Source organism: Cervus canadensis, chromosome X, assembly GCF_019320065.1.
Source record: "Cervus canadensis isolate Bull #8, Minnesota chromosome X, ASM1932006v1, whole genome shotgun sequence".
Classification (NCBI taxonomy): domain Eukaryota; kingdom Metazoa; phylum Chordata; class Mammalia; order Artiodactyla; family Cervidae; genus Cervus; species Cervus canadensis.
In genome coordinates, this window is record NC_057419.1 from 36285746 (window position 1) to 36311165 (window position 25420).

The 25420-nt window shown below is 38.5% G+C and overlaps 1 pseudogene; it reads left to right on the top strand.

Moving 5' to 3' along the window:
- Nucleotides 1-23762: 23762 nt before the first annotated feature.
- LOC122434937 lies at nt 23763-25100 on the top strand (annotated as a pseudogene).
- The last annotated feature ends 320 nt before the right edge of the window (nt 25101-25420 follow it).

Below are 25420 nucleotides of genomic sequence, written 5' to 3' on the forward strand. Positions count from 1 at the left end.
TCTGTCTTCATTCTCGTCACTCACTCCCAGACCATTAGGGCAACAGTTGGCACCCAATGTGGGGCTGGAGCAAAAGACCACTATGAGCGAAACTGAAAGTATAGTGATGCAGAACCTGAGACAGTAGAGAGGCCTCTGAAAATTCCTGCTGGTAAGTCCTCAGGGGTTTAATTAGGGTTAAAATGGGAAATGTTGAGAGTGCAGGACACTATCGCCCATATATTTGTTTATTAAGACAGCTCCTGATCTAGGGTGAAACACCAGCCCAGGCGGGAGGAGCTTCTATTCATGAAGGGCGATTATTAGAATTGTTGCAAGAGGTGGATAAATACTGCTGCTGGTTCCTGTCGAAAGGAACCTTAGATTTAAAAGTCTGGGAAAAGAGTCTGGGAAAAGGTTGGAGCAGAGTTAAAGAAAGAACATGCAAAAGGAACTCCACTCCCTCTTTCTATTTGGTGTATGTGGGCATTAATTAAGTCAGTACCAGAACCTTTGCAGACTTCTGAATCTTTTGATGAAAATAATGATGATTCTCTTGAAAAACCTCAAAGTTCAGAGTATGTGAAGTCTGAGGGAAAGGGCAAGCCATCTGCAAAACCCGCTCCCTTGTCTCTCGAGGAGGATGATGAAGGAGTTTTTCTTCCCCCTCCTTCCATCTCCATCAACTGCTTTTGCAGGGAACATCTTCAGTCCAGAGTCTATGCCCACTCCTCATCTTTCATCCATACAGAAAGGAATTTTACAAGAACAAGGGGAAAGAGATTTAGAGGCTTTTCGTATTGCCTTTCCCGTGTCTATTCATGAGAGGATAGCTCCTGGTGTCGATCCTAATAACCCTAATGGAGTCTATAAGGCTGTTCAAGAACCTTTTCCTTTTAAAATCCTAAAGGAGTTAAAATAAGCAGTACAAAACTATGGTGTAAATTCCCTGTTTATGGTGGGAATAGTTCAGGGTGTGGCAGAGGGCAATTGCCTCATTCCAGCAGATTGGTTGACATTAGCAAAAACAGTCTTAGCCCCAGGGAAATTTCTTCAGTTTAAAAGTTGGTGGCAGGATCATACTGAGACCCTGGCTACACACAATCAGACTCATAATATCCCTATTTTGTTGGAACAACTTATGGGGGACAGGTCCATGGGGGAGAGTGCAAGACCAAATATGTATGAATGATCAAGCCATAGAACAATTGCAAAGGTGTTGCTTGAGGGCCTAGGAGAAAATAGAGTCAAAAGGCCAGACTTCTGTTTCCTTTCAAAAAATTCTTCAGGGGCCTAAGGAGTCCTATACTGAATTTATTGCCCGATTACAAGAGGCAATCCACCGACAAGGTATAAATGCTGAGGCCACAGATGTCATATTACAATTGTTGGCTTATGATAATGCTAACACTGATTGCAAGAAAGTAATGAACCCTTTCAAAGGAAAAGCTAGTTTGACTGATTATGTTAAGCTATGCCAGGGAGTGGGAACTGAATCCTTTAAAGCTGATTTATAAGCTCAGGCTATGGCAGGATTATGACTTCCTAAATTCCCCGGCACTTGTTTTAATTGTGGGAAACCTGGACATGCTAGAGTTGAATGTAAGTTCAAAAAAGGGAACTTTCAAAAAGGTAATTCACAAAAAGGGAGGGTCCCCGGCCTCTGTCCAAAATATAAAAAAGGAAACCATTGGGCAAATCAATGCTGTTCTAAATTTCATAAGGATGGCTCCCTCCTTTGGGGAAACAGCCTCGGGGCAAGCTCCCAGCCCCATCAAACAAGTGAGCCTATCCTATTCAGATTCCACAAATATCTTTCCCAATTACTCCTGCCAGCAACAACAGTCAGAATTACCATGTCTTGTCATGGAATTATCCCCAGCAACCCAAGGAAACATAGCCCTTGATTTAAGTAGTAGTCAGGATATTATTGTTAATCATGGAGAGACACCAACTATTATTTCAGCAGGAATATTTGGACTGCTTCCACAGGGGACAGTTGGATTATTGTTAGGAAGATCGGGACTAACTTCCCAGGGAGTTCAAATTCATACCGGAATTACAGACAATGATTATGAAGGAGAATTGAAGGTTATGGTCTCTGCCACTCTTCCCTGGAAGGTTTCTAAAGGCGATACAATTGCTAAGCTTTTAATTTTATCATATATGTGGGTATAGGACATTCAAACAAAAAGCGAGGCTCCAGGGGATTTGGAAGCACAGGCCAAGCTGGTATTTTTCTCACTGAAAAGATTTTGAAATCCAGACCCACTTGTCAAAAGTGGCAAAAACTTTCAGGGTTTAATAGATACTGGAGCTGATGTTTCTATCATCAACTCTCAACACTGGCCTAAAGCATGGCCAGCTAGGCCTGCTCCAATGTCTATTGTAGGTCTGGGACAGGCACAAAGACTAAAACAAAGCACTATGGTATTGTCTTGTTCAGGGCCTGATAAACAACCAGTCACTATCCAACCTTATATTGCTGATATACCTATCAATCTATGGAGTTGTGATCTCATAAAACAATGACATGCTGAGATACATATTCCTCCAAATCAATATAGGGAGGCCAGTCGCCAAATTATGTTCAATCAAGGTTATATACCAGGATTAGGACTGGGAAAAAGTCAACGAGGAAGAATCTATCCTTTGACTACTCAAGAAACCCCCACTCCCCAGGGAGGATCCTCAAGCCTGTGATATCTCCCTCCTCTTCTATGCAGGTCCTGACCAGATTGTTTCTCCTCCTTTCCTGCCAGTCTCTGTATGGATTTTTCTTCCATGTCAATTTCAGCAAGAGCCACTCTGCATGTAGATTAAATGGACCTAATAAACATATACAGAATATTTCACCCAACAGCAGCAGAATACATATCCTTCTCAAGAGTACATAGAATATTGAATATTCTCCAGGATAGATAAAATGTTGAGGCACCAAACAAGCCTCAACAAATTTAAGAAGATTGAAATCTTATCAATTATCTTTTCTGATAACTACAATGATATAAAACCAGAAATCAATAATGGGAAGAAAATTTGTACTTATGTGGAAATTATCACAATACTGTAACAATCAATGGATCAAAGAAGAAATCAAAAGGGAAATAAAAATTATCTTAAGACAAACAAAAGTAGAATCATAACATACTAAAACTTATGGGAAACATACAAGACAGTTCTAATAGGAAAGTTTATAGTGACAAATGCCAACATTAGGTAAAAAGATCTGAAATAAATAACCTAACTTTACATCTCAAGATTCTAGAAAAAGTAAGCAAACAATACTTAAAGTTTGCAAAAAGAAGTAGTAATAAATGAAATAGAGACTACAGGGACAGTAGATAAGATCAATAAAAATAAGACACGGTTATTTTGAAAAAATGAATAAAATTGACAACATTTTTGCTAGACTAAGAAAAGAGGAAGGACTCAAATACATAAAATTATAAATGAAAGAGGTTATACTTCAACTGATTACATAGAAGTCCAATGATTATAAGAGACTATCTTGGGCAATTATACACCAACAAATTGAATAATCTAGAAAAAAAAATGACTAAATTCCTAGGAACCTACAAGTTACCAAGACAGAATGATCAAGAAATACATCCGAAGAGAATAATAACAAGTAAGGAGATTGACTCGATAATCAAATAGCAAGGTTCTTAACAAACTAAAAATAGAGTTATCATATGATCTTGCAATTCCACTCTTGGGTGTATATCTGGAGAAAACTATAATGCAAAAAGATATATGCACCCCAGTGTTTACTGCAGCACTAACAATATTCAAGACATGGAAGCAACCTAGATGTCCAACAAATGAATGGATTATATGTATGACATCTATATAAGATGTCATATATATATATATATATATATATATAACATTTATGTCATATATATATGGCATCTTCTGTGTGTGTGTGTGTGTGTGTGTGTGTGTGTGTGTATGGGCTTCCCCAGTGGCTCAGTGGTAAAGAATCTGCCTTCAATGCAGGAGTCACAGGAGACATAGGTTCAATCCCTCAGTCAGGAAGATCCACTGGAGGAGGGCACGGGAACCCACTCCAGTATTTTTGCCTGGAGAATCCCATGAACAGAGAAGCCTGGTGGACTACAGTCCACAGAGTTGCAAATAGTCAGACACAACTGAAGCTACTTAGCATGTATGCATGTACATATAAACACACACACACACAGGAATATTGCTCATCCATAAAAAAAGAATATAATGCCAGTTGCAGCAACATGGATGGACAAGAGATATCATACTAAGTGAAGTAACCCAGACAAAGACAAATATCATTTGATTATTTTTTTAATGTGGAATCTAAAGAATTCCCAACAAGATACAAATGGACAATTTTTACAAAACAGAGAGACTGACAGACATAGAAAACAAACTTATGGTTACCAAAGGTGGCTCAGATGGTAAAGAATCTGCCTGCAATGCAAGAGACCTAGGTTTGATCCCTGGATTAAGAAGATCCCCTGAAAAAGGGAATGGATACCCACTCCAGCATTCTTGCCTGAAGAATTCCATGGACAGAGGAGCCTGGTGGGCTACAGTCCATGGGGTTTCAAAGAGTCAGACAAGACTCATCAACTAACACGTTTCCTACATAACCAACAAAGATGCACTATATAGCACAGGGAACTATACTCAATACTTTATAATAACTATAAAGGGAAACAAAGCTGAAAAAGAAATAAAAATTCATATATATGACTGAATCACTGTGCTGTACACCTGAAGCTAACATAATACTATAAATCAACTATACTTCAATAAAAAATCAAATACCACCGACAAAAATATTCAGGACCGAATGGTTTCCCTAATGAATTCTACTAAACATTTTAAGAATTAATATTGATTGTTCTTTAACTTACAAAATGTTGAAGAGGAAATTTCCAATTTCTTTTGAGAGGCCAGCATTATCCTCATACCAAAGACAAATAGACGTTTCAAGAAAAGAAAATCACAGCCCAATATCCCTGATGAACATAGATGCAAAAATACTCTACAAACATTAGTAAACCAAATTCAAGAGCAAATTAAGAGGATTATACATCATGGCCAAGTGCGATTTATCCTTGGATACAAGGATAGCTCAGCATATGCTAATCAATAAATGTAATACACCACATTAACAGAATGAAGAATAAAAATTATATAATTATCTCAACAAAAGCAGAAAAAGCATTTGAAAAAAAGTTAATATGCTTCTGTAATAAAAATTGTCAACAAATTAAGTATAAAAGAAATGTACTTGACATAATAAAGGCTATATATGATAAATCTACAGCTAACATCATGCTTAAAAGTGAAATGTTCAAATATTTTCCTCTAAGATCAGGAATAAGAAAAAAAATGCTCATTCTTATCACTTCTATCCAACATAATACTGGAAGTTTTCACCAGAGGAGTTAGCCAGAAAAAGAAATAAAAGGCATCCAAATTGGAAAGGAAGAAGCAAAACTGCCCTATTTGCAGATGGCATGATGTTATATATAGAAAACCCTAAAGACTTCACCAGAAACTGTTAGAACTAATAAACAAATTCAGTAAAGTTGTAGGATACAAAAGCAATCCATAGCTGATTCAAGTCAATGTATGGCAAAAACCGCTACAATATTGTAAAGTAATTAGCTTCCAACTAATAAAAATAAATGGAAAAAAAATAAACTGAAAAAAAAATAAAAAATAAAAAAGGCAATATATGCTAATGATAAAGTATCCAAAAAATAAATTAATAAAGCAATTTCCTTTTTAATAGTGTCAAAAGTGTAAAACAAACTTAGGAATAAATTTAATCAGAGAGGTAAAAGACCTGTACACTGAAAAGTTTAAGACTTTGATGAAAGAACAGTTAAATGGAAAGATATCCCTTTTTCACGCATTATAAGAGTTATCATTGTTAAAATGTCCATACTACCCAAAGCAATATCCAGATTTGATGTAATAAATATCAAAATTGCAGGGATATTTTTCACAGTAGTCATTAAAAATAATCTTAAATTTCATATGGTACCACAAAAGACCCTGAATAGCAAAAGCAATCTTGACCAAGAACAGAGCTAAAACATCACACTTACTGATGTAAAAAAATGTAACTGTATGAAGTGATAGATATTAACCAAATTTGTATTACTCATTTCACAAAATATATATGTCAAGTCACTATGCTGTACACCTTAAACTTATACAGTGTTGTATGTCAATTATATCTTAATAAAACTGGAAGAAAAAAGAAACTTTAAAAGAAAACCCACTATGCTACAAAACTATAGTAATCAAACCAGTATGTTACTGGCATAATAACATATCTTTAGACCAGTGGAACAGAGTGGAAAGTCCAGAAATATTAATAAATCCATGCACATACAGTCAAGTAATCTTTAGTTAGAATGCCAAAAAATATCAACTTGGGAAAGTGTAGGCTGTTCAATAAATTCTGTTGGGAAAACTGTATATCCATGTGCCAAAGAATGAAATTGGGCCCTTACTTTATACCATACACAAAATTTAACTCAAAGTGGATTAAATGTAGGACCTAAAACTAGAAACCTCCTTGGAGAAAATATAGGAGAAAAACACCTTGAATTTGGCCTTGGCAATGAACTTTTGAGGTATGACACCAAAAGCACAGGTAATAAGTGCAAAATTAAACAAGTGGGATTACATCAAAATAAAAATTCAGTACAGCAAAGGAAACAACCGACAAAATGAAAAGATAAGGCAGGGAATGGGACAAATATTTTCAAACCATATATCTAATAAAGAGTTAATATGCAAAATATATAAGGAACTCATAAAACTTAATAGCAAAATAACAAATAATGTAATCAAAATAGACAAAGGACCTGAATAGACACTTCTTCAAGGCAAACATACAAATGCCCAACAGGTATATTAATGTGTTCAACATTACTAATCATCAGGGAAATCCAAGTCAAAACTACAATGTGTTATCACCTTATGCCTGTTAAGATGGCTATGATTAGCAAAAAAGATGAGTGTTGGTGAGGATGTGGAGTAAGGACACCTTAGTACACTGTTCATGGGAAAGTAAATTGCACAGCCATTATGGAAAATAGTATGGAATTTTCTTTAAAAACTATGAATAGAGCTATTATCTATTTCTGGGTATTTTTCAGAGGAAATATTAATATGAATCTCAAAGACATACCCATACTCCTACATTCATTGCAGTATTTGACAATAGCCAAGATATGGATAGCCAATAGCCAACAAATGTCCAACAATAGATGAGTGGATAAAGAATATATATATACTTTATATATATACAAAGATATATATATATATATATATATATATATATATATATATATCATATATACCATATATGATATTCAGCTTTATAATGGAAACTTGCTATTTGTGAAAACATGGATGGACTTGGAAGACATTTTCCTAAATGAAATAAGCCAGACACAGAAAGACAAATACTTCATGATTTCACTTACCTAAAATGATCAAATTCCTAGAAGCAGAGAGTGGAGCTGTAGTTAGCTGAGACTTAGCAGAAAGAATGGGGAGATGATGGTCAAAGGGTACAAAGTTTCAGTTACATAAGAAAAAATCAATTCTGGACATCTTCTATACAGCATACTGTGTGTAGCTAACAAAATTGTATTGTACACTTAAAATTTCCTAAGAGGCTAGACCTTATGTTAAGTGTTCATACTACGAAAAATGATAATATTAAAGAGTGGGCAGGAGTAAAGTTTGGGAGTTGACACATATATTTGTGGTCTTGATGGTACACTTCCAAGTTGTATACATTAAATATGTATAGCATTTTACATGCCAGTCATAACCCAATAAAGTAGTTTAAGAAGAAAAGAAGGGAAGAAGTTTAGGGGAGCATGGGAAGGTTCAGACATAGTACCCATCCAGCACTACAGGTTGTAATGGAGTCAATAAACTTTTCCCAAAGGTGATCACTGAAGTGATTTCATGAAATTGCAAATAACCAAGATCAGGTTTCTATTCTGTACATTTGTAGAAGTCAAGATTAGCTGCCAGGAGGCAGCAGAAGCTTAGAAAATTGTGTCACACAGAAACACTGAGCTCTTTAGTTACAGTTTTGTAGAATGGAAATGTTCAGTTAGGGGCTAGACTGAGTTCTAAGTTCCAGCCCTGTAGGATATTTCAGGTTGTGTTCAGGCCTCAGTCTAGAGTTTCTGAAGTCTGTAATGGGACTTAAGGTAGAGACATACATCCTCTGAGGAACCCACCAGCTAAACTTTATTCACCCTACGCATTTTGTAGCTCTGGGCTGTGAAAAGAGGGAACTTTAGGCAGGATGAGAGACCAGTTGTGTCAGGCAGCATCTTAAGGGATGGAGCCAGTGGAGATCAATGGAAGGAATAGCCCGCCATGCAGCTGTGCAGTCTGGGTGGCATAGCAGGTTGTTGGAAGCACTCCAGTTACCTAACCATAGGATCATGAAAGTCCAAAATGAACAGGAATTTGGAGATCACATAGTAAAATATTTCATTTTTTAGATAGGGAAATGGAAGCTCATAAAGATATAGGAACTTGTTCAAGGTAACACAGAGAGAAAATGCATTACTTGATGAGACAGTGAAGTGAGTACACTGTGCTAGGACTGACAGATGAAACATGTCTTCCCCTTGAGCTGAGAAATCCAGAAACAAAGGGCCTGAGCAAAGAGGGTGGTAGATGGATCCAGATAGGTCATCGTGGCAAGGATAACCAGGATCCAAGTCATAGCAGTGGTATTACTGAAAGGGTATAATGTGTGATTCTGTGTGTGTGCATGTGTGTGTGTAAGTCAGTCTCTGCTGAGTGGTGAATAGAGCACTGTGTGCCTGAGCTGTCTGTGTGTGTGGGGTGGAGGTAAAGAATACAAGTGAAGTCTCGTTGTCAAGTCCTGCTCCATTAAATCCTACCATTGTCACTAGAATGTCTAATGCTGCTTGCCAAGTTATGCCCCCTTTTGGCATTTTTTCTTATACTTGCATAACCACCTTCCCAACAGAGTGAAACATGATCAGAAGGTAGCCTCTTAAATTCTCACTGAAGATAACAAAGCGTATGAAGATACAGAGACACCTGGCCCATTCAAGGGAATAAAATAAATATCTAGAAACTCAGATCTGAAAAAAGCTTGAGGAAGCTAATATAAGAGACTGGTTTTGGCTTTCATTATGGTAAAAGGATGAGACTGGAGTGATGGTCCCCTTTCATGGTTTAAACTTCCAACTGGCACAAAAGTAGGGAGCGCCTAGGTTTTCTGAGCACCTTGCCCAGATTTAGGGCAAGAGAGGAAGAGGTAATGGTAAAGTTTGAAAGTTGTAAGCAGTCAAACATCAGAATCTTCCTCATAGTAAGCATACTATATTTCCATCTTAACTTTTGGAAGTCTGACTTATTTGAGATTAACTTTGTTATATAGTCACATGACCTGATGGTGGTAGCTGTTTGCTTGAGTTATATGATACTTCTCAAGGTAGATAGTCAAAGGAATTATTTCTACTTGTCTAATATTTATGAGAATATAGATATGCATTTGGGTATATGTGTGTGTTTTTCTGCATATGTGCGTAAAGTTTGACATTCTACCACAAACAGTGTAAATTGTTCCTTCCACATCTTGCTTATGAGTTCCCCTAACTTGCTGTACTTGAATTGATACATTAACAAGTGGTTAAAGCTAAACAAGTCGTTCAAAAAGAATAAGATTATTTAATTCAAATCAATGTTGTAGAGTCTTTGGCCTTCTGAAGAGGCCCAAGGATCTTGACATAAAAAGGGGATTCATAGAATCACCACCACACATTCTACTACTACCCATAGCTGTGCTCAAGATTACACAAGTTTTTCTTTTTCTGTTTATTTATTTATCTTACTTTACAATATTGTATTGGTTTTGCCATACATTGACTTGAATTGGAAGAGAACACTTAATGGTGTAAAGAAAGAAATATTTCATGAAATGAAAAAAACCTCTTAGGGTTATCAACTAAATTTTATGCAAGTACACTTCAAATCTCAAAAAAAAAATTACACAAGTTTTTAGTATCTGTGTGAAGCTTTCATTATGCTTTGAACAAGGAAAAGATAAAAGAAGTGCCAACCTGGAAGGTAGAAGTTAGTCAATCTTGAGGAAAAAGGGGGAATAAGAAAGACATCTGAGGAAAGAGGCTTCTTTTGGTCTGTGTGACAAAGGAAGGACAAAGAAGACTCATGTTAAATGTATAAAGACACTTGTCAAAGTTTGGGCTGTATAATAAAATGCCATACAGTAGTGGCTTAAACAACAGCTATTTCTTTCTCACAGTTCTGGAGACTGGGAAGTATAAGTTCAAGATGCTGGCCAACTCAGTGGGTGAGAGCCCACTTCCTGGTTTGTAGACAGCTGCCTTCTTGATTATGCTGACATTGTTTCCTTAGCCGCATGCATATGGATATAGAGGGAGAGATCTCATCTCTCTTTCTCTTCTTACAAGGACACTAATCTTATTACGAGGGCCCCAACCCTCATGACCTCATCTAAGCCTAATCACCTCCCAAAGGTTCCACTCTAAATATCATCACATTGTGGCTTAGTGCAAGACATGAACTCCGGAAGAAAAGTATATTTAGCTCATAATATTTTATCCCTGGCCTCCCAAGATTCATGTCCTTCTCACATATAAAATACTTTCATTTCATCCCAATAGATTCAACATCATAATCCATTCCAGCATCAACTCTTAAGTCTAAAGTCCAAAGGCTCATCTAAATATTATGTAAATTATTTAAATACTATTTAAATATAGATGAGACTCAAGGTATGATTCATATTGATGAAAATTCTCTTCCAGCTATGAAACTGTGAAACCACGTTATGTGCTTCCAAAATATAATTGTGTCATGAACATAGGATAGATATTTCTATTTCAAAAAGGAGAAAAAACAGGAAAGAAGGAAGGGGTGATAGTTCCCAAGCAAGTCCAAAACCCAGCATGACAAATATAATTAGACCTTAAGGCAGGAGAATAATCCTCTTTGATTCAATGCTCCACCCTTCAGGGCCACTGGGGAGGTAACTATGACTCACTGGGGGAGCTCCACTCCTTCAACTAGGCAGAAAAAAGCCCTCATAGCTCTCTATGAAGGCCTAGCCCATGTTGCAGCTCTCTGTAGTGATTCTGCCTCTTGAAACTAAGGTAGAGCTAGCTTTCTACTCCAGGCCTGTGCACTCTGGGCCTGTGGTGGGAGTAGTAGCCCTGATGATCTCTGAACTGTTTTTAGGATTCTTCTTCCTTTTACTTCAGTTCTTGGTGATGGTCCACTTCCTGGCTTGTATACAGCCATTGTCTTTTTTATTGACTGATTGATTGATTGAAATATGGTTATTGTGTTAACTTCAGGTGTATAGAAAAGTGATTCAGTTATATACATATATATAGATATAACTGAATATATGTATTTTCCATACTTTTCAATCATAGTTTATTGCAAGATATTGAATCTAGTTCCCTCTGCTATACAGTTCAGTTCAGTCAATCAGTCACATCCGACTCTTTGCGACCCCATGGACTGTAGCAAGCCAGGTTTCCTCTGTCTTTCACCAAATACCAGAGCTTGCTCAGACTCATGTCCATCGAGTTGGTGATGCCATCCAACCATCTTATCCTCTGTCATTCCCTTCTCCTCCTGCCTTCCATCTTTCCCAGCATCAGGGTCTTTTCCAGTGAGTCAATTCTTCACATTAGATGACCAAAGTATTGGAGCTTCAGCTTCAACATCAGTCCTTCCAATGAATATTCAGGACTGGTTTCCTTTAATATTGACTAGTTGGATCTCCTTGCAGTCCAAGGGACTCTCAAGAGTCTTCTCCAACACCACCTTTCAAAAGCACCAATTCTTTGGTACTCAGCTTTCTTTATGGTCCAACTCTCACATCCATACATGACTACTGGAAAGACCATGCCTTTGACTAGATGGACCTTTGTTGGCAAAGTAATGTCTCTGCTTCTTAATTTGCTGTGTAGGTTGGTCATAGCTTTTCTTCCAAGGAGCAAGTGTCTTTTAATTTCATTGCTTTAGTCACCATCTGCAGTGATTTTGGAGCCCAAGAAAATCAAGTCTCTCACTGTTTCCATTGTTTTCTCATCTATTTGCATTGAGCTATATAGTAAATCTTTATTGTTTATCTATTTTGTATGTGGTTGTATGCATCGGTTAACCCCATACTCCCAATTTATCCCTCCCCCACTTATCCTTTGGTAACTATAAGTTTGTTTTCTATCTCTGTGAGTCAGTTTCAGACAGCTGCCTTCTTTGATGTGTGTTCAGATAGAGTTTCTTCAGTGTGTGTGTGTGCACATAGATCATTTCTATCTTCCTCTTCTTATAAGGATACTATCAAATTCATGAGCACTCCATCCTCATGACTTCATAAAAGTCTAATTAGTTATCTCCCAAAGGCCCTACCTCCAAATACTATTAGGTTGGCACAAAAGTAATTGCACTTTTGGACCATAAACTTTAAATCATTATAACTGGGCTCAAAGACATCTTTATTAATTAAAATAGGAACCATTGCAATCAACACATTTTTGCCAATAAGTAATAAGTTTGCTTATTCCTGTAGCATAAAACCATGCTTCAGGATTTGATGAACTCTTGGAAAGCATTTTCTGCATCCTCCTAGTTGTGGAAGCATTTTCCCTGCAAAAAGTTGTCAAGATGTTTGAGGAAGTGATAGTTGGTTGGCGAGAGGTAAGGTGAGTGTGGTGGATAAGACAGAATTTTATAGCCTAATTTGTTCAAGTTTTGAAGTCTTGGTTGTGCAACATGTGGTTGAATGCTCTCATAGGAAAGAAATGGGCCATGGGCTCTTTCTGTTGACCAATGCTGGCTGTAGGCACACAGTTTTTCATGCATCTCACTGATTTGCTGAGCATACTTCTCAGATGTAATGGTTTCGCCAGGATTCAGAAAGCTGTAGTGGATCAGACCAGCAGCACACCACCAGTGAGCATGACCCTGCCCCCTTTTTTGATGCATATTTGGCCTTGGGAAGTGCTTTGGAGCTTCTTCCTGGTCCAATGACTAAGTTGGTCATCGATGGTTTTCATATAAAATCCACTTTTCATCACAGGTCACAATCCAATCAAGAAATGGTTTGCTGTAGTTGCATAGAATAAAAGAAGATGACATTTCACAAGAACATTTTGTTTTGTTTTTTCAGTCTGCTCAAGAGGCACCCACTTATTTAGCTTTTTCACCTTTCCAATTTGCTTCAACTGCCAAACCACTGTAGAATGTTTGACGTTGAGTTCTACAGCAATTTCTAGTGTAGTTGTAAGAGCATCAGTTTTGGTGATTGTTCACAGTTGGTTGTTGTCAACTTCAGTTGGCCAGCCACTACACACTTCATCTTCAAGGCTCTCATCTCCTTTGCAAAATTTCTTGAACCACCACTGCGTTGTACATTCATTAACAATTCCTGGTCCAAATGCATTTTTGATGTTGTGAGTTGTCTCTGCTGCTTTACGACTCGTTTTGAATAAGAAAATCGCTCAGATTTGCTTTTTGTTTAACATCATTTCCATTGTCTAAAATAAATATAAAACAAACAAGTAATAAGTCCTTAACAAAAATATAAGGTGAGAACTATGCATTAAAATGATGTATAACATGACTATGTTTATTAAGAATGTATTTTAATATCAAGTGGCAAATTTCAACAATGCAAAAACCACAATTACATTTGCACCAACCAAAATATCACACTAGAGATTATGGCTTTAATGCAAGAATTTGGGGAGGATACAGGCATTCAGTATATAACAGTGCCTCAGAACCTAGAATGAGATAGAGAGCTAAACCAACATGAGGGAAATCAAGGATAGGGTGAGATGCAAAGGGCATATTTTTGAGTATCAATGATGAAAGCAGGAAGGAGGAAAATAGGGCTATCTGATGAGCTATCTGATTCTATCTGTATAGTCAATCCTTTTGTGATTCACATGTTAAAATCTGCGTTGGCCCCAGCCTGGTGAGAGGCCCTTACAGGAATTTGTGCATTGCTACAGCAAGGGACAGTAAAAAGATTCCTTCCTTTTTCATTCTAAGAGGCAGAGAATGATTAAGTGCCTAACCTCCAGTACAAATCTTCATGTAAGCTATGTGTCCACTTTGCAACAGTCACCAGGCTGTCAGATTTTAAAATAACCTCATCTCCAATTTCTACTTGAAGGTTTTTTTTTTTTTATAATACACATTTTATTTTATTTTATTTTTTTTACTTGAAGGTTTTAACTACAAATTTAAGCAGTGATACAGGCACTGACTTACTTCCCTGTTTATCAACCAGCAATTCAGAAGACCGCTATGGTACAAAGTATCAACTTTAGAGTTAGACATATCTGAGTTTGATTCCCACTTCAGCTGTGTTCCAGTAGTGCACCCTTGTGAAATTTCCTTTAATCTTCCAACCAGAGTTTCTTCATCAGTACAGTGGCAGGTAAAGTAAAATGGAGCAGATTTAAAACCCATATTTGAGGCAGCAGGAAAAAAAAATGCATCATACAGAAAAAGGAAAATCATATATTAATGGTATCAAACAATGTGGTGTAAAAAAACTGTTGTTGGTCAGTTGCTAAGTCATGTCCGACTCTTTGACACCATGGACTGCAGCATGACAGGTTTCCCCATTCTTCACTCTTAAACTCATGTCCGTTGAGTCAATGGTTTGCTCAAACTCATGTCCCTTGAGTCGATGATGTCATCCAAACATCTCATCCTCTGTCAGCCCCTTCTCCTCCTGCCTCCAATCTTACCCAGCATCAGGGTCATTGCCAATGAGTCAGTTCTTCATATCATGTGGCCAAAGTACCTGGAGGTTCAGCTTCAGCATGAGTCCTTCCAATGAATATTCAGGACTGATTTCCTATAGGATTGACTGGTTTGATCTCCTTGCAGTCCAAGGGACCCTCAAGAGTCTTCTCCAACACCACACTTTGAGAGCATCAATTCTTTGGTGCTCAGCCTTCTTTATGGTCCAACTTTCATATCCATACATGGTTACTGGAAAAACCATAGCTTTGACTAGATGGGCCATTGTCGACACAGTGATGTCTCTGCTTTTTAATATGCTGTCTAGATTTGTCATAGCTTTTCTTCCAAGGAGCAAGCATCTTTTAATTTCATTGCTTTAGTCAGCATCTGTAGTGATTTTGGAGCCCAAGAAAATAAAATCTGTTTTTGTTTCCATTTCTTCCCCATCTATTTGACATGAAGTAATGGGACCGGATAACATGATCTTTGTTTTTTGTTTGTTTGTTTGTTTTTCTTTTTTAATAATTTATTTATTCTAATTGGAGGCTAATTCTTTACAATATGGTAGTGGTTTTTGCCATACATTGACATGAATCAGACATGGGTGTACATGTGTTCCCCATTCTGAACCCCCCTGCCACCTCCCTCCCCATCCCATCCCTGAGAGTCATCCCAGTGCACCAGCCCCCTGCACCCTGTCTCATGCGTCAAACCTGGACTGGTGATCTATTTCACATATGATAATATACATGTTTCAGTGATATTCTCTCAAATCATACCATCCTCACCTTTTCCCACAGAGTCCAAAAGTCTGTTCTTGAAAGTTGAGTTTTAAACCAGTGTTTTCACTCTCCTCTTTCAACTTCATCAAGAGGTTCTTTAGTTCCTCTTCAATTTCTGCCAGTAGGGTGGTGTCATCTGCATATCTGAGGTTATTGATATTTCTCCCAGCAATCTTGATTCCAGCTTGAGGTTCATTGAACCCAGCCTTTTGCATGATATAATCTGCATAGAAGTTAAATAAGCAGAGTGACAATATACAGTCTTGACACACTTCTTTTCCAATTTGGAACTAGTCTGTTGTTCCATGTCCAGTTCTAACTGTTGCTTCTTGACCTGCATACAGGTTTCTGAGGAAACAGGTAAGGTGGTCTGGTATTTCCATCTCTTTAACAGTTTTCCACAATTTGTTGTGATCTAGAAAGTCAAAGGCTTTAGCATGGTCAATGAAGCAGAAATTGATGCTTTTTTTGGAATTCCCTTGCTTTTTCTATGATCCAGCAGATGTTGGCAATTTCATCTCTGGTTTCTCTGTCTTTTCTAAATCAAGCTTGTACATGTGAAAGTTCTCAGTATGATATGGATATACCACACTTATTTACTGTGCCATTTACCTACCAAGAACATTTTGGTTGTGCCCAACTTAGGCTATTACAAATAAAGTTACTATAAATAAATGTGTTCCAATTTTTGCATGAACACAAATTTCCATTTATCTAGGTTAAATGCCCAGGAGTGCATTTGCTGGGTCATATGGTACCAACATCTTTTTTAAAGAAGCTGCTGAAATATTTCCAAGAATAACTGCTACACTTTACATTCCCACCATCAGTGTATGACTAATTCAGCTTCTCTGCATCTTTGTAAGCATTTGTTTCAGTCACTTTTTTTTATTTTAGCCATTCAGAAAACTGTGTAGTGATATTGTGGTTTTAATTTTATTTTCCCTATTAGCTAATGAAGTTGAACAGCTTGTCATTTATTTATTTGTCATTCCTGTATCCTTTTCAGTGAAATGTCTGTTCATGTCCTTTGTCCATTGTAAAAAGTATTTATTTATTTAGCTTTGCAGTGTCTTAGTTGAGGCATGCAGGATCTTTAGTTGCAGCATGTGGGATCAAGTTCCCTGACTGGGATCCAACCCAGGCCCCCTGCATTGGGAGCATGGAGTCTTAGCCACTGGACTACGAGGAAATTCCCTGACCATTTTCTAATTGGAGGGTTTTTTTTCCTCTTGATTTTGTGACTTAAATATATATATATATCCTAGATACAAGTCCTTTGTCAGATATATGCTTTGCAAATCTCTTCTCTTAGCATGTAGCTCTCTATTATCTTCATAACAGAGTGCTTATAAGAGCTAGTTTTCAATTTTGATTTTCAGTGTTAAACCAGTCTTTCATTCTGAGCTAACCTTCACTTGCTCATGATGGATTATCCTCTTTTATGTAACAGATTAAAATCAATAGTATTTTTTAAGGTATTTGGATTTATGCTAATGAATAATATTGATCTGTAGTTTTCTTTTAAATGTCTTTGTGAATTTTAGTAGCAAGGTAATGCTGGCCTCATAAAGTGAGTTAAGATGTGTTCCCTCCTTCTGCTCAATGATAAGTGGCATCCTGGATGGGCGGAGCATTTGGGGGAGAATGGACACATGTATACTTATGACTGAGTAGCTTTGCTATCTGCCTGAAACTAGAATAACATTGTTAATCAGCTATATTCCAATATAAGAGAAAACGTTATTTAAAAAAGATGTGTTCCCTCCTTTATTTTCTTATAAAGTTTGTGTATGTTTGGTATTTTTGCTATGTATTGATTGAATTCACCAGTGAAATTGTGCAAAATATTGAGGACTGCCTAAGGATTTTTAATGACGAGAGTTCATCGTTTACATCAGATGGGTTTCTTCTGTGTTCTCCAAATTGTAAAGAACTACCACTCATTTACAGATCTATAAGTGGCTGATTGTGGCATGTGTTTTTGGCTTGTTAATTTTATCTAGTAAGTAATATATGTGTTCATTCTGAAATATGTATTTTGAAAATTCATAAAGCAAATTCTCTGGAAGTCCCCTCAAGGCATGTGGGAGTTAAGTTCAGTCATTCTCTGTTTTCTTCACTATTTCTTGGAAAATACTATGTTTCAATTTCTATCAAGGGCAACTGAAGAAGGGGAAAATCATCCTAATGTGAGAAAGAACACCCTGAGGTTGGGGGTGGTGTGCCATGTTGGTGAAGTTATGTTTAAGGTATGTACTTAGGCGCTCAGTCGTGTCCAACTATTTGCAACCCCATGGACTGTAGCCAGCTCGGTCTCCTGCACTGCAGGTGGATTCTTTACTGTCTGAGCCACCAGGGAAGCCCAACAATACTGGAGAGGGTAGACTATCCCTTCTACAGGGGAACATCCTGACCCAGGGATTGAACCAGGGTCTCCTGCTTTGCAGGCAGATTATTTACCAGCTGAACTACCAGGGAAGCCCAACCTAGCATATACTTGTAACCAAAACAATTGTTAATAGAAGGAACATTTTCATAGGCTGTGATGAAATACATAGAACCATAGGATGGTTAATTTAATGTGTCAACTTGGTTAGGCCATGGTATCCAAATATTTGTTTGAACAGTATTCTAGATGTTTCTCTGAAGGTATCTTTTAGAGAGATTAATGTTTAAATCAGTAGACTTTGAGTAAAGTAGAGTACCTTCCATAGTGTGTGCCTCATCCAATCAGCTGAAGGCTTTAATACAAAAAAGACTGACCTTCCTAGGGAAGATGAATTCTGCCAGGAGACTACCTCTGAACTCAAACTGCAACTCTTCCTCAGGTCTCCAACATGCCAGCCTACCCTGCAAATGTTGGACTTGCCTGGCCTCATAATTGCATAAGTCAGTTCCTTAAAATCAATGTCATTGTAAATATAGGAAGATACTGATCTTGATTATATATAGAATATCAATATATATTATGTGTATATAACCAGTATCAATATATATGATATAGAAATAGTATATATTATATATAGTAGTATATATAATTATATAGTATACATAATATGTATATAATAATAATATATCATGTATATATAAGTAATATCAACATATAATACACATCTATATATTATATGATATAAATATATTATATATAATCACTATCAATATATAATCTATATCATTGTGTATTATATATAACATCAATGTATATGTTATGTATATAATCAATATGAATATGTATTACATATCAATATGTACTATATATTGATATATATCAATATATTATGATATATAATATCAATATATATATTACATATATAATTGATATCTATTTGTACATTGACTGACTGATTTCAAGGCACTGACGTATGTGATTATGAGGCCGGCAAGTCCAAAATTTGTAGGGTAGGCTGGCAGGTTGGAGACCTGAGGAAGAGTTGCAGTTTGAGTTCAAAGGCAGTCGGTCTCCTGGCAGAATTCCATCTTCCCCAGGGAGGTCAGTCTTTTTCATATTAAAGCCTTCAGCTGATTGGATGAGGCACACACTATGGAAGGTACTCTACTCAAAGTCTACTGATTTAAACAGTAATCTCTCTAACAGATACCTTGTAGCTCAATCAGTAAAGAATCTGCCTGCAATGCAGGAGACCTGGGTTCAATTCCTGGGTTGGGATGATCCCCTGGAGAAGGAAATGGCAACCCACTCCAGTATTCTCGCCTGGAGAATCCCATGGACAGAGGAGTCTGGCAGGCTACAGTCCAAGGGTCGTGCGAGTTGGACACGATTTAATAACTAAACCACTACATATATATATGTATATAAATATATATCTGTATGTGTGTATATCAGGGCTTCTCAGTTGTTAAAGGATCTGCCTGGAATGCAGGAGACTCAGGTTCAATCCCTGGAGAGGGAAGATCCCCTGGAGAGGGAAGTGGCAACACTCCAGTATCCTTGCCTGGGAAATCCCATGGACAGATGAGCCTGGTAGACTATAGTCCATGGGGTCGCAAAGAGTTAGACACGCCAAACCACCACCATGTATGTGTCAATCAATTAAATCAATCTGTATAGATAGATACATATTTATATCTGCTTATTTATTTTGGGGGGCTCCAAAATAACTGCAGATGGTGATTGCAGTCATGAAATTAAGACACTTACTGCTTGGAAGGAAAGTTCTGACCAACCTAGACAGCATATTAAAAAGCAGAGACAGAAGCTGGAGCCCATTATACAGAGTGAAGTAAGCCAGAAAGATAAAGAACATTACAGCATACTAACACATATATATGGAATTTAGAAAGGTGATAACGATAACCCTATATGCAAAACAGAAAAAGAGACACAGAAATACAGAACAGACTTTTGAACTTTGTGGGAGAATGTGAGGGTGGGATATTTCAAAAGAACAGCATGTATACTATCTATGGTGAAACAGATCACCAGCCCAGGTGGGATGCATGAGACAAGTGCTCCGGCCTGGTGCACTGGGAAGACCCAGAGGAATCGGGTGGAGAGGGAGGTTGGAGGGGGATCGGGATTGGGAATACATGTAATCCCATGGCTGATTCATATCAATGTTGACAAAACTCACTGGAAAAAAAATAAAAATAAAAAAAAAATAAAAAAAAAAGCAGAGACATTATTTTGTCAACAAAGGTATGTCTAGTCAAGGCTATGGTTTCTCCAGTAGTCATGTATGGATGTGAGAGCTGGACTATAAAGAAAGCTGAGCACAGAAGAATTGATGCTTTTGAACTGTGTTGTTGGAGAAGACTCTTGAGAGTCCCTTGGACTGCAAGGAGATCCAACCGGTCCATCCTAAAGGAGATCAGTCCTGAGTGTTCATTGGAAGGACTGATGTTGAAGTTGAAACTCCAATACTTCGGCCACCTGATGCGAAGAGCTGACTCATTGGAAAAGACCCTGATGCTGGGAAAGATTGAGGGCAGGAGGAGAAGGGGACGACAGGGGATGAGATGGTTGGATGGCATCACCGACTCAATGGACATGAGTTTGGGTAAACTCCGGGAGTTGGTGATGGACAGGGAGGCCTGGCGTGCTGTGGTTCATGGGGTCACAAGGAGTCGGACATGACTGAGCGACTGAACTGAACTGATACCTATATCTGTCTATGTCTGATATCTATTTATATCTGTATATCTATATCTATATCTATAAAGACAGAGAGAGAGACAGTATTGGTTTTATTTCTCTGGAGATCCCTAATACAGATCTCAATTCCTGGTTATCACAAATGAACTGTTAAATATACTTCTTGGTATTTCATTCATACTAATTGTCCCTCAGCAGCTTTCCCAATGGAAGTAAATCCCATGATAATATGAATTTTTAATGATCAGTTCTCTATATAGGTGATAGATTCTTGGAGCTAGTATCACAACCAATATATATATATAATATCTTCTGTTTGGTTTAACATGTATATTCTCATTCTGTTGTGACTGTAGCAATCAAGTATTCCTATACTCAATAGCCATTGATCATTCCGTACCAGATGAGTCTGAATTAGGAATATCTATATTTTCTCTCCAGAAAATCATAGACATGCACAGGAGCTCATATATTCCCATTCTTTATTTATTTTATTTTTTTTTGTTATGCTCAAATTGTTTATTTTTTTCATTTATTTTTATTAGTTGGAGGCTAATTACTTTACAATATTGTAGTGGTTTTTCCATACATTGACATGAATCAGCCATGGCTCAAAACTATACCAATGGGCAACAAATACAGAGTGACAATTCCCCCTATAATCGACCTCCCGGTTATTGCAATCTCTGTTTCTTTCCAAGGTATTGCTGTGTAAAATGTCTGGCACATAGCAACCCTTCAGGAAATATCATTGCTTCCAGTCCTGTCTTGTACCTCTCACAAAGACATAGCTTTTGTCTGAACTAAATATCAGAGTTAGCAAAGCAAGAACTTGGAAATATAAGCACAAGAAACGAAATAAACGTATGCTAACATTATACCTGTCCCTCTGGCAGGCACTAAAGTGAAGCCCAAGATATACATGTTTTGGATAAATCCACAACTTGATCAGCTTTCTGAATTCCTTATGTCCCAGCTCTCCTCTCAAGGCAGTTACATGACAGTCAGAATGACTATGTAGAACATTATTTCGTTTTCTCCCAGATAAAAGGCAGCCAGACCCAGACAGCCTGCCCCAACTCTCTTGTAAAATCAGGGCTCATCTGTAGATGTAAGTATGCACCCAAACTATTTACAGGTTAAGTCAGCAGCAGGTCCCCAAACTTTGGTTATATATTGCATAAATTTGAAAAGAAAGAGTAAAGCACATTACATGGTATTGAGTGGAGGAAATAGATTCCATCTACTCTGACATTATTATTTCAAACCACCATTTCTATATTGGGTACCTACAAGGTTTCAGGCACTGTGTGATCTCTTTTTCCTGCATGACCTCAATTACTCCTCATAAGAACCCAATCTACTGGGTTTAGGGCTTCCCTGGTGGCTCAGATGGTAAAGCCTCTGCCTGCAACACGGGAGACCCGGGTTCGATCCCTAGGTCAGGAAGATCCCCTGGAGCAGGAAATGGCAACCCACTCCAGTACTCTTGCCTGGAAAATTTCATGGACTGAGGAGCCTGGTAGGCTACAGTCCATGGGGGTCGCAAAGAGTCAGACACAACTGAGCAACTTCACTTCACTTGACATTCTCCTAATGAGGAAGCTGAGGTTTGTGATGATGAAGCAGTTTGCCCAAATTTATCCAGAGCTAGGCAATGCCCGAGCCAAGAATTATCTAAGGTATTTTCTGCATGCATGTCTGATGCACTTTTCTTTAAGATATTCTTTCTGAAGGGCATATGGGTCCTATAGCAACCAAATGAGACCTCTCAGTCCACAGAGACATATGGGGCCTCCATTGTCACCATCGGCAAGAAGTGGTGTTGGGTGGAATGTATGCATGACACACAATGGTCAGAGGAAAGGTGATGTAATTGGGGACTGGCAATAGACTCTGAGGCTATCTATCCAAGGAAAGAGCTAGTTTTGTTTTTTTTCTTTCTTGACTTCTGATGTTGTCAAGATGCCTAAAACAAAGAGTATTCTTCTCACTTAAATTTTTTTTAACAGAAATGGATTCAGTATTTTGTCATTTGAAAGGCAGTTAACTCATGGATTCTGATATTTCCATCCAGGTAACCTAACTGACCACTTGAAGATTTCTTTAGGATTGTTGCTGTGTTTTAGTCCCTAAGTTGTGTCTGGCTGTTTTGCGACTCCATGGACTGTAGCCTGCCAGGCTCCTCTGCCCATTGTCTCCTGCGTTGGCAGGTGGATTCTTTACCACTGACCAACCAAGGAAGGTCTCCTTTAGGATTAGCCATTGGTATATTTCCAGAGGGGCAGTACAGTGTAGTGTTTTGGTAGGTAGGTTTAGTCGCTCAGTCGTGTCTGACTCTTTGTGACCCCATGGACTGTAGCCTGCCACGCTCCTCTGCCCGTGGGATTCTCCAGGCAAGAATACTGAAGTGGGTTGTCATTCCCTTCTCCAGGGGATCTTCCCAACCCAGGGTTCAAAACCCAGATCTCCTGCATTGCAGGCAGACTCTATACTGACTGAGCCACCAGGGAAGCTGCAGTGTAATGTTACGATGCACAAATGCTAGAGCTGAGGTGCCCGTGCTGATACCAGGGTCTGCCACTCACTAGCGGTGTAGATCGGCTAGTTACTTATTCCTCCACTCTTCTGTTTCTACATCTCCAAAATATGGATAACAAAACTACCAACATCTTAGGATTTCTGTGGGGATGAAGTTAATAAATACAGCAAAGTTGGCACTCTTGAACATTGGCCTTTTGGAGCATCCAGGCGAAGGGATCAGTGGTGAATCTTTAATTGAGGATAGCCTCCGGTGTCAGCATGTATCAGCCCAGCTCAGTACAGCAGATACCTTTTGAGGTCTTCTGTGTTTTAGGCATTCTTCTAACCATTTGAGTAGAGCACAAAACAAGACAGACACAAATCACTGCCCTCATTGCGCTTACATCCTAGTGGAGTGAGAGGGAAGCCATAAACAAAATAAATCATTAAGATTAAAAGATAGCTTTCTCACAACAATTTTGCCACCAGGACACAGGTGTCGTGAAAACCACCGCTAAACCGAAGCAAAAATGGGAAAGGAGAAGACCCACATCAACATTGTTGTCATCGGGCACGTGGAAAGTCTACCACTACTGGCCATTTGATCTACAAATGTGGTGGGATCGACAAGAGAACCATTGAAAAGTTTGAGAAGGAGGCTGCCGAGATGGGAAAGGGCTCCTTCAAGTATGCCTGGGTCTTGGACAAACTGAAAGCTGAACATGAGTGTGGTATCACCATTGATATCTCCTTGTGGGAATTCAAGACCAGAAAGGGCTATGTGACCATCACTGATGCCCCAGGACACAGAGACTTCATCAAAAACATGATTACAGGCATGTCCCAGGCTGACTGTGCTGTTCTGATGATTGCTGCTGCTGGTGGTGAATTTGAAGCAGGTGTCTCCAAGAATGGGCAGATCCACAAGCATGCCCTTCTGGCTTACACTCTGGATGTGAAACAACTAATTGTTGGAGCTAACAAAAGAGATTCCACTGAGCCACCCTACAGCCGGAAGAGAAATGAGGAAATTGTTGAGGAAGTCAGCACCTACATTAAGAAAAGTGGCTACAACTCTGACACAGTAGCACTTGTGCCAGTTTCTGACTGGAATGGTGACAAGATGCTAGAGCCAAGTGCTAACATGCCTTGATTCAAGGGATGGAAAGTCACCAGTAAAGATGGCAATGCCAGGGGAACCACACTGCTTGAAGCTCTGGATTGCATCCTGCCACCAACTCACCTGACAAACTCTTGTGTTTGATTCCCCCAGGACATCTACAAAATTGGTGGCACTGATACTGTCACTGTGGATCAAATGGAGATTGGTGTTCTCAAACCTGGCTTGGTGGTCAGGTCACCTTTGCTCCAGTCAGCGTAACAACTGAAGTCTATTGAAATGCACCATGAAGCACCGAGTAAAGGCCTTCCTGGGGACAATGTGGGCTTCAGTGTCAAGAATGTGTCTGTCAAAGATGTTCGTCATGGCAATGTGGCTGGTGACAGCAAAAATGACCCACTGATGGAAGAAATTGGCTTCACATTTCAGGTGGTTATCTTGAACCATCCATCGCAAATCAGTGCTGGATATGCACCTGTGCTGGACTGTCAAACAGCTCACATTGCTTGCAATTTTGCTGAGCTGAACGAGAAGACTGATCGTCATTCTGAAGATGACCCCAAATTCTTGATGCCGCCAATCATTGACATGGGTCCTGGCAAGCCCACCTGTTGAGAGCTGCTCTGACTATCCTCCTCTGGGCCATGATGCTGTTCGTGACATGAGACAGGTGATTGCTGTGGATGTCATCAAAGCAGTGAACAAGAGGGCAGCTGGAGCTTACAAGGTCACCAAGTCTGCCAGATAAGCTCAGAAGATTAGATCAATATTATCACTAACACCTGCCAGCCCAGTCTTAGTGGTGGAAGAATGGTCTCAGAACTGTTTGCCTCAATTGGCCATGTAAGGTTAATGTAAAAGACTGGTTGATTATAACAATACATCACAAAACCTTCAGAAGGAGAGGTGAACGTTTTGTGGACCATGCGTTTTGTGTGTGGCAGTTTTAAGTAATTAGTTTTTAAAATCAGAACTTTTCAATAGAAACAATTTGACCAAAAATCTGTCACAGGCTTTGAGACCCACTAAAAACAATGGTTGAAAAACTTGAGTCTCCTTTTGGTCAAC